Source organism: Oryctolagus cuniculus, chromosome 14, assembly GCF_051225735.1.
Source record: "Oryctolagus cuniculus isolate XC-2025 breed Fujian yellow rabbit chromosome 14, ASM5122573v1, whole genome shotgun sequence".
NCBI lineage: Eukaryota > Metazoa > Chordata > Mammalia > Lagomorpha > Leporidae > Oryctolagus > Oryctolagus cuniculus.
Window position 1 is genome coordinate 34,418,943 of NC_142880.1, and position 12,082 is coordinate 34,431,024.

Sequence of the window (12,082 nt, forward strand, 5' to 3'; positions counted from 1 at the left end):
ATTAAAATAAAAGTCTACTTCCCCTTTAGCATAATATCAGTTCACTATGTAAAATTTAGAAAAGAGAAACCTTAGAAAAACTATTTGATTATAATGCTGTTTAATGGAGGCCGGCGCCGCGGCTCACTAGGCTAATCCTCCGCCTAGCGGCGCCGGCACACCGGGTTCTAGTCCCGGTTGGGGCGCCAGATTCTGTCCCGGTTGCCCCTCTTCCAGGCCAGCTCTCTGCTGTGGCCAGGGAGTGCAGTGGAGGATGGCCCAGGTGCTTGGGCCCTGCACCCCATGGGAGACCAGGAAAAGCACCTGGCTCCTGGCTCCTGCCATCGGATCAGCGCGGTGCGCCGGCCGCAGCGCGCCGGCCGCGGCGGCCATTGGAGGGTGAACCAACGGCAAAGGAAGACCTTTCTCTCTGTCTCTCTCTCTCACTGTCCACTCTGCCTGTCAAAAAATAAAAAAATAAAAAAATAAAAAAATAATGCTGTTTAATGGAAACCACTATTAGCATATTAGTAGACTTCCTTTCTTTTCTATCAATAATTTGGGAGTGTTTTCCAGATCAGTGTAATTTTATGTCATCTTTTTATTAAAAATATTATATTCATGCATGACCATTTTCTGTGCTGTTGTTCTTTGTGGAGTCTCCTTAACTTCTGTTATTAATCACTGAGATTCTTTTCAGTTAAGCCTTTTTAAATCTATAAATCATGCTTTTATAAATAGTAGTTTGCAAAAACTTTTTCCATTTTTTTAAATAGTTGACAAGAATTATTAGGGAATTAAAAGTACCAATAGGATTAATGGGTAAACACTGGAAGTATTTGGAGTAAAGAACCAGAAAAGGATGTTACCAATTGATGCTGGATAAGAAAAAGAAGTGCAAAATACAAATATTGAAAGGCAGGATTTTAATTCTTCTACTCAAAGATATGGGTTTTTATTTTTAGACAGCCCAAGAGAATAAACTAAAAAAAAAAGAAAAAAAAAAACAGAATTCTGTGAGGTATATGATTTGAAAATTAACAAATAGAAATCAATCATTTCCTTATATACCAACTATAATAATTAAAACAATGGAAGGAAACACTACATTTTCTTTTTTAAAGAATATTTATTTATTTTATTCAAAAGGCAGAGTTACACACAGAGAGGGAGAGACAGAGACTGAGAGAACTTCCTTCCACTGGTTCACATCACCAGATGGCCAACGACTGGAGCTGGGCCGATCTGAAGCCAGGAGCCAGGAGCCAGGAGCTTCTTCCCAATCTCCCACACAAGTGCAGGGACCCAAGCATTTGGGCCATCCTCTCTGCTGCTTTCCCAGGCTATAGGCAGGGAGCTGGATTGGAAGTGGAGCAGCCAGGACTCGACCTGGTGCCACTGCAGCAAGCAGAGGCTTAACTTATTAAGCCACAACACTGGCCAGGAGATTTATTTTCTTAACATTTATGGAAATATAGTACATATACCAAGAAATGCACAAAAGTATATAGATAAATGCACTTTTTGTCGTAACAAGTACCCAAATTAAAAACAAAACATTACTAGTACCCCCAAGAGTCCTCACTATTCCCCCTGCCCCAAGAGACTACATTTACAGTAGAAACAAACAGGCAAAAGATCAAATACTAAGGAACTATTGTGTCACAAGCAAGACCTGAATAAAGAAAATTTATAATGATCCTGTAGACATAAAAGACAAACTAGGGACAGGCATTTAGTTTGGCAGTTGAGACTGATTGGGGGGCCAGTGCCATGGCACAGCATGTTAAGCTACTACCCATAGCACCAGCATTCTTATGGGCAGCTGTTCGCGTCCAGGCTGCTCCACTTACAATCCAGCTGCCTGCTAATGCACCTGGGAAAGCAGGGGAGGATGACCCAAGTGCTTGGGCACCTATAACCATGTGGTAGACCCGTGAGAAGAAACTCTTGACTCCTGGCTTTGGCCTGTTTCAGCCTGGCCATTGAGTCCATTTGGGGATTGAACCAACAGATAGAAGGTTCTCTCTCTCTCTCTCACTCTCTCTCTCTCCCTCTCTAACTCTGCCTTTCAAATGAGTAAATCTTTTTTTCTTTTCAACTTTTATTTAATAAATATAAATTTCCAAAGCACAACTTTTGAATTATAATGGCTTCTCCCCCATAACCTCCCTCCCACCCACAACCATCCCAACTCCCATTCCCTCTTCCATCCCATTCTTCATCGAGATTCATTTTCAATCATCATTATATACAGATCAACTTAGTATATACTAAGTAAAGATTTCAACAGACTGTACCCACAAAGACACACAAAGTATAAAGTACTGTTTGAGTAGTAGTTTTACCATTAATTCTCATAGTACAACACATTAAGGGCAGAGGTCCTACTTGGGGAGCAGGTGCACAGTGACTCCTGTTGATTTAACAATTGACACTCTTGCTTATGACGTCAGTAGTCACCTGAGGCTCTTGTCATGAGCTACTAAGGCTGTGGAAGACTCTTGAGTTCACCAACTCCAATCTTATTTAGACAAGGCCATATTCAAAGTGGAAGTTCTCTCCTCCCTTCAGAGAAATGTACCTCCTTCTGTGATGGCCTGTTCTTTCTGCTGGGATCTCACAGAGATCTTTCATTTATATCTTTTTTCTTTTTTTTTTTTTGTCACAATGTCTTGGCTTTCCATTCCTGCGAAACTCTCTCTCTGTAACTCTGCCTTTCAAATAAGTAAATCCTAAAAAAAAGACTGGTTGGGATACCAATGTCCCAACCTGGTTCCAAGACCACCCTGGCTTTACATCCTGGTTCTACTCTTGATTCAGTGGGTGATGGCTAAAGTAATTGGGTTCCTGTGACTCATGTGGGAGACTCAGATTGAATTCTTGGATTGCAACTTTGGCCTAGCCCATTGCAATTGTTCCATGCATTTGGAGAGTGAACCAGTGAATGGAGATATTTTTCTCTCCTCTCTATCCCTCTCTATCTCTCTCTCCCCCCCCGACAAAAAAATACTAAGTTTATGGAAAGAGTGTGGAATGCACCACTCACATAAATGGAAAGACTTAATATCTGACTGACGTCATTTCTCTCTAAATATATAACTATCATGATCCTGTTTTTTTTTTTAAAAAAAAAAGCAAATCTTCTTTGATAGCCCACTACTGATTCAGAGGTTCCTTTAGAAAAGTAAACAGGTTTGTGCTTGTTTGTTTCCATCCTGAAAATCCCTGAAAGAAAAAAAAAAAGCTATATGTGATGGTGCTACTTAATGCATATTAATAATTAATCTTGTAATTCTGAGGCATAAATATAAACCCTAGAAATAGGCCTAAATACCATGAGTATTTTGTATCTGATAAAGGCAGCATTTCAAATCAGTGGGGTGTAGGGAGGTAAAGGAAGGAGGTAGAATCAAATGGTGTAGGGACAACTGTAAAACAAAAAATTGAACTAGATCCAAACCTCAATCCTTGTACCAAAATACACTGTAGATTTATCAAAGATGCATCAAATGTAAGATCTGCTACCTCCTCCATTAAAGTGTTAGGAAAAAACCACAGGAGATTTCTTTGATTATATTGAAGTAGAGATGATTTTTCTTTTTTGTGATAACACAAAACCCATAAACCAAAAAAAAAACATTTTCAAATATATAATATATTTTTATGTGGTAAAACCTCTATAAGGAAACTGAAACAAACTGGGGAAAAATATATGCACCTTATAAAGGGCAAATTTCCCTAATACACAGAGAACTTCTCCAAAACTGATAAGGAAGTTGAACAACCTGATATGGGATCAGCTGAGCTGGAGATCACAAACCACAAGGCCCTGCCCCATGTAATTCTATCCTATTTGTCAGAACTCCCCTTTCCCAGAATGCCCTATTTTCATTTGGGACCTGGGGAAGGGTCGACATGGAAATATGTGTATTAAGCTCCATGTGAAATTTTATGGAGATGTCATAAACTTCCTAGGTGACTACATCACCTCCTAAAAGGAGGTGCTGGGAGGTACTCACACTCTTCCATCAGAGAAAAGGACTAGAGTTGATGCTGAGGGTGTCCCCCTCTCTCTACTTCCCCTTCTCCACCCACTTCCTTTCTGACCACTCCAACTATGCCCACGTGTGTGTGTGTGTGTGTGTGTGTGTGTGTGTGTTTGCTTTCTTACCTTCTGAGGAAACTTTTATCACTTTGTGCCACCATATATGTGCCTGTGCTTAAAATACTTTTTAAGTAAAAGACAAGGACCTAGATTAATAAAATCAGACCCCACTTCTCCCATGTCAAACCCAATGGAAAAATGGGTTGTTTATGCACCAATAATTATCCTGCCAAAAGGGAAATCAAGAAAGCAATTCTGGGTTCAATGTTGTGGCACAATGAGATAAACTGCCTCCTTCAATGCAGGCATCCCATATTGGATCTCTGGTTTTAGTCCTAGCTGCTCAACTACTGATCCAGTTCCCTGTTAATGTATCTGGGAAAGCAGTAGAAGATGTCCCTGGTTGGGGACCGGGATGGAGCTCCTAGCTTTGGTCTGGACCAACCCCAGTCATTGTGGCCATTGAGGAATCAATCAGCACATAGAGGATCGCTCTCTGTCTTTCAAATCAATAAATAAATCTTTCTTAGAAAGTTGTTAAAAAGAAAGCAATAATAAATAAAATATTTAGAAATATTTTCAAAAACATTATTTATTTTGAAAGGTAGAGTTACAAAGAGAGAAGGAGAGACAGAGAAAGACAACAGCTGGGTTGGGGCCAGGCCAAAGCCAGGAGCCAGGAGCTACTTCTGGGTCTCTCATGTGGGTGCAGGGCCCAGGGACTTGGGCCATCATCCGCTGCTTTTCCAGGTACATTATAAGGGAGCTGGATTGTAAAGCAGCCAGGACTCAACTGGCACCCATATGGGATACCAGCATTACAGGCCACAGCTTAACTCTGCGCCACAGCATCAGCCTCTAGGAATAAATTTAAACAATTAAGTGAAAGATTTCTACAAATAAAATTATAAACCACCAGTGAAAAATCATACAGGACACACAAAAAATGAAAAAATATTTCATATTCATGGACTGGAAGAATTTATATTGTTAAAATACCCATACTACCTAAAGCAATCTACAAATTCAATCTAATACCTATGAAAACATCAATGATATTTTCTACATAATCAGAACAAAAAAACAATGCTAAAGTTGATATGCAACCACAAAAGACCTAGAATAATCAAAGTGATCCTAAGCAAAAATAAATAAAAAAAGCTGGAGACATCACAATAACTGATTGAAAGTATACTAAAAAGTTGTAATAATTAGGGGCCAGATTTGTGGCATAGTAACATACTGGGATAAGCCACAGCGTGTGATGCTCTTATCCCATATGGGTGCTCATTTGTGTCATGGCTACTTCACTTCCAATTCAGCATCCCTGCTGATGTCCTGGGAAAGCTGCAAAAGATGGTCCAAGTGATTGGGCCCCTGCCACCCACAAGGGAGTCTCTGAAGAAGTTCCTGCCTCTTTGTTCTTTCCTAGCTTAGTCCCAGCTGTTGTGGCTATTTGGGGAGTAAACAAGTAGATAAAAGATTCTATCTCTATCTCTATCTCTATCTCTATCTCTATCTCTGCAACTCTGTCTATTGAATAAATAAATATTTTTTTAAAAAGCTACAATAATTAAAATACTTGGTACTGGTGTAAATTAATTCATATACATACAGTAAGCTGATTTTTGACCAAGATTTTTTTTAAAGATTTATTTTATTTTTCTTAAAAAAGTTACACAGAGAGAGAAGGAGAGGCAGAGAGAGAGAGAGAGAGGTCTTCCATCCGCTGGTTCACTACCCAGTTGGCCTCAATGGCCAGAGTTGAGCCAATCTGAAGCCAGGAGCCAGGAATGAGGAGCTTCTCCCTAGTCTCCCATGCAGGTGCAGGGGCCCAAGGCCCATCTTCTACTGTTTTCCAAGGTCATAGCAGAGAGCTGGATTGGAAGTGGAGCAGCCGGGACCTGAACCAGCGCCCAAATGGGATGTCAGCACTGCAGGTGGCAGCTTTACCTGCAATACCACAGCGCCAGCCCCTGACTAAGATTACAAATTGCAATAAGGGTAATCTTGTCAATGAATAATGCTGAGAAAACTCAACATATGTACGTAGAAGAATAGTTCTTGGAGGAGATTACTGTCTTTAGATAAACTATCTTCTTGTATATTTTGTGCAGTTTTTGTCCATTATAAGAACACATTCTGTATTAAAGAAATTCACATTTTGAATTTGTCATGAATGTTGCTATTCTCTTCATCCTTGCCCTTTAATGGCCATGACTTCTTTTTTTATTTTTTTAAACTTTTATTTAGTAAATATATATTAGCAAAGTACAGATTATGAATTACAATGTATTCCCCTCCCATAACTTCCCTCTCACCCGCAACCCTCCCATCTCCCGCTCCCTCTCCCATTCCATTCACATCAAGATTCATTTTCTATTCTCTTTATATACAGAAGATCAATTTAGTATACATTAAGTAAACATTTCAACAGTTTGCACCCACACAGAACATGAAGTGTCAAATACTGTTTGAGTACTAGTTATAGCATTAAATCTCAATGTACAGCACACTAAGGCCAAAGATCCTACATGAGGAGTAAGTGCACAGTGACTCCTATTGTTGACTTAACAAATTGACACACTTATTTATGGTGTCAGTAATCTCCCTAGGCTCTAGTCATGAGTTGCCAAGGCTACTGAAGCCTTTTGAGTTCGCCGACTCTGATCTTATTTAGACAAGGTTATAGTCAAAGTAGAAGTTCTCTCCTCCCTTCAGAGAAAGGTACCTCCTTCTTTGATGGCCCTTTCTTTCCACTGGGATCTCACTTACAGAGATCTTTCATTTACGGTTTTTTTTTTTTTTTTTTTTTTTTTTTTTTTTTTTTTTTTTTTTTTTTTTTGCGACATTGTCTTGGCTTTCCATGCCTGAAATACTCTCATGGGCTTTTCAGCCGGATCCGAATGCCTTAAGGGCTGATTCTGCGGCCAGAGTGCTGTTTAGGCCATCTGCCATTCTATGAGTCTGCTGTGTATCCCAGTACCCATGTTGGATTTTTCTCTCCGTTTTTATTCTATCAGTTAGTATTAGCAGACACTGGTCTTGTTTATGTAATCTCTTTGACTCTTAGACCTATCAGTATGATCAATTGTGAACTGAAATTGATCACTTGGACTAGTGATATGGCATTAGTACATGCCACCTTGATGGGATTGAATTAGAATTCCCTGGCACATTTCTAACTCCACCATTTGGGGAAAGTCAGCTTGAGCATGTCCCGAGTTGTACATCTCCTCACTCTCTTATTCCCAATCTTATATTAAACAGCGATCACTTTTTAGTTAAAATTAAACACCTAAGAATAATTGTGTGTTAATTACGGAGTTCAACCAATAGTATTAATTAGAACAAAATAAATACTAAAAGGGATAAAGTATTAAATTGTACATCAAAAGTCGGGACAAGGGCTGATCAAGTCACTGTTTCTCATAGTGTCCATTTCACTTCAACAAGTTTCCCATTTGGTGCTCAATTAGTTGTCACCAACAGGGAGAACATATGATATTTGTCCCTTTGGGACTGCATTAATTCATTCAGCATGATGTTTTCCAGATTCCTCCATTTTGTTGCAAATGACCAGATTTCATTGTTTTTGACTGCTGTAAGGTATTCTATAGAGTACATGTCCCATAATTTCTTTATCCAGTCTACTGTTGATGGGCATTTGGGTTGATTCCAGGTCTTAGCTATTGTGAATTGAGCTGCAATAAACATTAAGGTGCAGACTGCTTTTTGTTGGCTAGTTTAATTTCCTTTGGGTAATTTCAAAGGAGTGGGATGACTGGGCTGTATAGTAGGGTTATCTTCAGGTTTCTGAGGAATCTCCAGACTGACTTCCATAGTGGCTTGACCAGTTTGCATTCCCACCAACAGTGGGTTAGTGTTCCTTTTTCCCCACATCCTTGACAGCATCTGTTGTTGGTAGATTTCTATATGTGAGACATTCTAACCGGGGTGAGGTGGAACCTCATTGTGATTTTGATTTGCATTTCCCTGATGACTAGTGATCCTGAAAATTTTTTCATGTGTCTGTTGGTCATTTGGATTCCCTCTTTTGAAAAATGTCTATTGAGGTCCTTGGCCCATCTCTTAAGTGGGTTGTTTGTTTTGATGCTGTGGAGTTTCTTGATTTCTTTGTAGATTCCGGTTATTAATCCTTTATCTGTTGCATAGTTTGCTAATATTTTTTCCCATTCTGTTGGTTGCCTCTTCACTTTCATGACTGTTTCTTTTGCAGTACAGAAACTTCTTAATTTGATGCAATCACAAATGTTAATTTTGCCTTTGACTGCCTGTGCTTCTGGGGTCTTTTCCAAGAAGTCTTTGCCAGTACCTATATCTTGCAGGGTTTCTCCAATCTTCTCTAATAATTTGATGGTGTCAGGTCATAGATTTAGGTCTTTAATCCATGTTGAGTGGATTTTTGTGTAAGGTGAAAGGTAGGGGTCTTGCTTCATGCTTCCGTACATGGAAATCCAGTTTTCCCAGCACCACTTATTGAATAGACTGTCCTTACTCTAGGGTTTCTTTTGTTTTTACTCTGTTCCATTGGTCTATCCATCTGTTTTTGTACCAGTACCATGCTGTTTTGATTACAACTACCCTGTAGTATGTCCTGAAATCTGGTATTGTGATGCCTCCAGCTTTGTTTTGTTGTACAAGATTGCTTTAGCTATTCGAGGTCTCCTGTGTCTCCATATGAATTTCAGCATCATTTTTTCCAGATGTGAGAGAATGTCTTTGCTATTTTGTTTGGTAACGCATTAAATCTATAAATTGCTTTTGGGAGAATGGACATTTTGATGATATTGATTCTTCCAATCCATGAGCATGGAAGATTTTTCCATTTTTTGGTATCCCTTCTTTCTTTCTTTAAGATTTTGTAATTCTCATCGTAGAAATCTTGAACGTCCTTGGTTAAGTTTATTCCAAGGTATTTGATTGTTTTTGTAGCTATTGTGAATGGGATTGATCTTAGCAGTTCTTTCTCAGCCGTGGCATTGCCTGTGTATACAAAGGCTGTTGATTTTTGTGCATTTATTTATATCTTGCTACTTTCCAAACTCTTCTATGAGTTCCAATAGTCTCTTAGTAGAGTTCTTTGGATCCCCTAAATATAGACTCATATCATCTGCAAGGAGGGACAGTTTGACTTCTTCCTTCCCAATTTGTATGCCTTTAATTTCTTTTTCTTGCCCAATAGCTCTGGCTAAAACTTCCAGAACTATGTTGAATAGCAGTGGTGAGAGTGGGCATCCCTGTCTGGTACCAGATCTCAGTGGAAATGCTTCCAACTTTTCCCCATTCAATAGGATGTTGGCCGTGGGTTTTTCATAGATTGCTTTGATTGTATTGAGGAATGTTCCTTCCATACCCAATTTGCTTAGAGTTTTCATCATGAAAGGGTGTTGTATTTTATTAAATGCTTTCTCTGCATCTATTGAGATAATCATATGGTTTTTCTTCTGCAGTCTGTTAATGTGGTGTATCACATTGATTGTCTTGCGCACATTAAACCATCCCTGCATACCAGGGATAAATCCCACTTGGTCTGGGTGGATGATCTTTCTGATGTGTTGTTGCATTCTATTGGCGAGAATTTTCTTGAGGATTTTTGCATCTATGTTCATCAGGGATATTGGTCTGTAATTCTCTTTCTTTTTTTTTTAATTTTATTTAATGAATATAAATTTCCAAAGTACGATTTATGCCATACAATGGCTTCCCCCACATACCATCACTCCCACCCACTACCCTCTCCTTTCCCACTCCCTCTCCCCTTCCATTCACATCAAGATTCATTTTCGATTATCTTAATATACAGAACATCAGCTTAGTATACATTAAGTAAGGATTTCAACAGTTTGCTCACACAAAAACAAAAAGTGAAAAATAATAGATGATTTTTTAAAATGATGATGAAATCAGATCAGACCTATTGTCATGTTTAATCCCAGTGAGAGTCAAGTTGGGAGTTGACAATTTTTTTTTTTTTACAGAGGATCAGTTTAGTATACATTAGGTAAAGATTTCAACAGTTTGCACCCCCATAAAAACACAAAGTGAAATATATTGTTTGAGTACTCGTTATAGCATTAAATCTCAATAGACAGCACATTAAGGACAGAGATCCTACATGAGGAGTAAGTGCACAGTGACTCCTGTTGTTGACTTTACCAATTGACACTCCTGTCTATGGCATCAGTAGTCTCCCTATGCTCCGTTCATGAGTTTCCAAGGCTATGGAAGCCCTCTGAGTTCTCCGATTCTTATCTTGTTTAGACAAGCTCATAGTCAAAGTGGAGGTTCCCTCCTCCCTTCAGAGAAAGGTACCTCCTTCTTTGAAGACCTGTTCTTTCCACTGGGATCTCACTCGCAGAGATCTTTTGCCAGAGTGTCTTGGCTTTCCATGCCTGAAATACTCTCATGGGCTTTTCAGCCAGATCCGAATGCCTTTAGGGCTGATTCTGAGGCCAGAGTGCTATTTAGGACATCTGCCATTCTATGAGTCTGCTGAGTATCTCACTTCCCATGTTGGATCACTCTCCCCTTTATTTATTCCATCGGTTAGTGTTAGCAGGTACTAGACTTGTTTTTGTGCTCCCTTTGACTCTTAGTCCTTTCATTATGATCAATTGTGAACTGAAATTGATCACCTGGACTAGTGAGATGGCATTGGTACATGCCACCTTGATGGGATTGAATTGGAATCCCCTGGTATGTTTTTAACTCTACCATTTGGGGCAAGTCAGCTTGAGCATGTCCCAAATTGTGTATCTCTTCCCTCTCTTATTCCCACTCTTATGTTTAACAGGGATCACATTTCAGTTAATTTTTAACACTTAAGAATAACTGTGTATTAATTACAGAATTAAACCAGTCATATGAAGTAGAACAGACAAAAAAACTACTAAGAGGGATAATGTATTAAGTTGTTCATTAACAGTCAGGGCTATGCTGATCAAGTCACCGTTTCCCATAGTGTCCATTTCACTTCAGGAGGTTTCCTTTTTGGTGTTCAGTCAGTTGTCACCGATCAGGGAGAACATATGGTATTTGTCCCTTTGGGACTGGCTTATTTCACTCAGCATGATGTGTTCCAGATTCCTCCATTTTGTTGCAAATCACTGGATTCATTGATTCTTACTGAGGTATAGGATTCTAAAGAGTACATATCCCATAATTTCTTTATCCAGTCTACCGTTGATGGGCATTTAGGTCGGTTCCAGGTCTTAGCTACTGTGAATTGAGCTGCAATAAACATTAGGGTGCAGAACGCTTTTTTGTTTGCAAATTTAAATTCCTTTGGGTAAATTCCAAGGAGTGGGATGGCTGGGTCGAACGGTAGGGTTATCTTCAGGTTTCTGAGGAATCTCCAGACTGACTTCCATAGTGGCTTGACCAGTTTGCATTCCCACCAACAGTGGGTTAGTGTGCCTTTTTCCCCACATCCTCGCCAGCATCTGTTGTTGGTAGATTTCTGTATGTGAGCCATTTTAACCGGGGTGAGTGAAACCTCATTGTGGTTTTGATTTGCATTTCCCTGATGACTAGTGATCCTGAACATTTTTTCATGTGCCTGTTGGCCATTTGGATTTCCTCTTTTGAAAAATGTCTATTGAGGTCCTTGGCCCATCTCTTAATTGGGTTGTTGGTTTTGTTGTTGTGGAGTTTCTTGATCTCTTTGTAGATTCTGGTTATTAACCCTTTATCTGTTGCATAGTTTGCAAATATTTTTTCCCATTCTGTCGGTTGTCTCTTCACTCTCCTGACTGTTTCTTTTGCAGTACAGAAACTTCTCAATTTGATGAAATCCCAATAGTTGATTTTGGCTTTGACTGCCTGTGCCTCCCGGGTCTTTTCCAGAAACTCTTTGCCTGTGCCAATATCTTGAAGGGTTTCTCCAATGTTCTCTAGTAACTTGATGGTGTCAGGTCGTAGATTTAGGTCTTTAATCCATGTTGAGTGGATTTTTGTGTAAGGCGTAAGGTA